This window comes from Gorilla gorilla, chromosome 11, assembly GCF_029281585.2.
Source record: "Gorilla gorilla gorilla isolate KB3781 chromosome 11, NHGRI_mGorGor1-v2.1_pri, whole genome shotgun sequence".
NCBI classification, from domain to species: domain Eukaryota; kingdom Metazoa; phylum Chordata; class Mammalia; order Primates; family Hominidae; genus Gorilla; species Gorilla gorilla.
The window spans coordinates 106539795-106542533 of NC_073235.2; positions in this window are offsets into that span (position 1 = coordinate 106539795).

Consider the following 2739-nt stretch of genomic DNA (forward strand, 5'->3'; position numbering starts at 1 on the left):
AATGCATTGCATAGTTTGAAGTTATCATTTTATATCCTAAAAATACATCAATTACTGGGAAGAGGTTATTAAAATCTTAAAATCTTACTCTGAACAGCCACTCAAAGAAGACCAATGTTACTATTTTCATGATTTTTCTGAAAGAGGGTAACCAGTCTTAATCCTGTGTACAAAAATTTGGGATGAGTCCAAACATAATACAATATTTCAAAAATATCAATGATGATTAAAGAGTCATGAAAATTTAAAATAATAATAACTATATTTTTGGCATTATGTACTTTTTTTTTTTTTTTTGAGATGGAGTCTCGCTCTGTCACCCAGGCTGGAGTGCAGTGGCACGATCTCGGCTCACTCCAAGCTCCGCCTCCCGGGTTCATGCCATTCTCCTGCTTCAGCCTCCCAAGTAGCTGGGACTACAGGCGCCCGCCATCACACCCGGCTAATTTTTTGTATTTTTAGTAGAGACGGGGTTTCACCGTGTTAGCCAGGATGATCTCGATCTCCTGACCTCGTGATCCGCCTGCCTTGGCCTCCCAAAGTGTTGGGATTGCAGGCATGAACCACCGCGCCCGGCCTATGTAATAGTTTTTAAGAGCTTTCATATACATTACCTTTTGGTCCTCACAAGGATCCTCTGTGATTACAAATGAGTGAACTTTCGCTCAGAGAGGTTAGGCATCTTTCTCAAGACCACACAGTTGGTAAGTGACAGAGTCAGGTCTAAAACAAAGGTCTTTGAATTTTATGTGCATATATATATGTGTGTATGTACCGCCAATTGAGTGTCATCCTTTAAAGCAGAAGTTAAAAATGAATAGTCCATGGGCCAAACTGGATCTTTAGATATGTTTTGTTTGCTTCCTATAATGTTGGCTCACGGTGTATTTTACATTTTTTGAATAAGCTCCAAAATTTAAAAATGGGGATGTTTCCCACAAGGACTAGAATTTCATGTGTCTTTGGAAAAAATCAGAAGAGATGGTTACACTGGATTCATATTCCCTAGCGGCAATGTACAGCTGAAGCTGTGCGTGTGTGTGTGTGTGTGTGTGTGTGTGTGTGATTCTAGCTGGTTATAAACTGTAGAAAAGGAACGTGGCATGGTTTGGCTGTGCCCCACACAAATCTCATCTTGAACTGTAATCTCCTTAATCCCATGGGTCATAGGAGGGACCAAGTGGGAGATAATTGAATCGTGGGGGCAGTTTCCCTTATGCTGTTCTCATGATAGTGAGTGAATTCTCATGAGATCTGATGGTCTTATAAGCCCACCTCTTGCATCAGCATACCCTGGATATGAGACATGGAATCAAAGGAGATCATTTCAGAACTTTAAGGTTTAGTGACTGCCCTATTGGATTTCGGACTTGCATGGGGCCTGTAGCCCCTTCATTTTGGCCAATTTCTCCCATTTGGAATGGGTGTATTTACCCAATGCATGTACCTCCTGTATTCGTCTGTTCTCACACTGCTACTAAAGACATTCCTGAGACTGCGTAATTTATAAAGGAAAGAGGTTTAATGGACTCACAGTTCCACATGGCTGGGAAGGCCTCACAATCGTGGCGGAAGGCAAAGGAGAAGTGAAGGCATGTCTTACATGGTGGCAGGAGGGCTTGTGCAGGGGAACTCCTATTTATAAAACCATCAGATCTCATGAGACTTATTCACTACCATGAGAACAGTATGGGGGAAACCACCCCCACAATTCAGTTATCTCCACCTGGCCCTGCCCTTGACACATGGGAATTATTACAATTCAAGGTGAGATTTGGGTGGGTACACAGCCAAACCATACCACTCCCATTGTATGTAGGAAGTAAGTAACTTGCTTTTGACTTTACAGGCTCATAGGTGGAAGGGACTTGCCTTGTTTCAGATGCGACTTTGGACTTGGACTTTTGGGTTAATGCCGGAATGAGCTAAGACTTTGGGGGACTGTTGGGAAGACATGATGGTGTTTTGAAATGTAAGGACATGAGATTTGGGAGGGGCCAGGGGCAGGTTTGGCTGTATGGTTTGGCTGTATCCCCACCCAAATCTCATCTTGAACTGTAATCCCCAGAATCCCCATGTGTCATGGGAAAGACGTGATGGGAGGTAATTGAATCATGAGGGTGGTTTCCCCCACGTTGTTCTCATGATAGTGAGTGAGTTCTCATGAGATCTGATGGTTTTATAAGCATCTGGCATTTCCCTTGCTGGCACTCATTCTCTCTGCTGCTGCCCTATGAAGAGGTGCCTTCTGCCATGAGTGTAAGTTTCCTTAGACCTCCCAAGCCATGTGGAACTGTGAGTCAAGTAAATGTCTTATCTTTGTAAATTACTCAGTCTCAGGTATTTCTTCATAGCAGCGTGAGAACAGATGAATACAGAACTGTAGAATGGTAACTCAGGAGCCAAAGACAGAACTAAGGGAGCCTGAACTCTGCAGAGGATGGAAGGAATGGGATCCAGAGAGGTGCCTTACTGATGTTTTGAGGAATATACTATCATTGGAATGAAGGCCAACATGAATAAGTTGCAGTATATTTGTTAAAAATATCAATCATACCATTTGGCAGTCACATCTCACGCTGATTTTTTTCACCCCTCATGGAAATATATAATTAGTTTTCTGGGCTTTATGGATTAATTAATAACTTTAAATGAGAAAATATTTGGCTGTCAAAATGGAATATACTTTTGTTTTATGATTAGAGATGGGCAAGTGATCAGATGAGAGATGAATCAGGA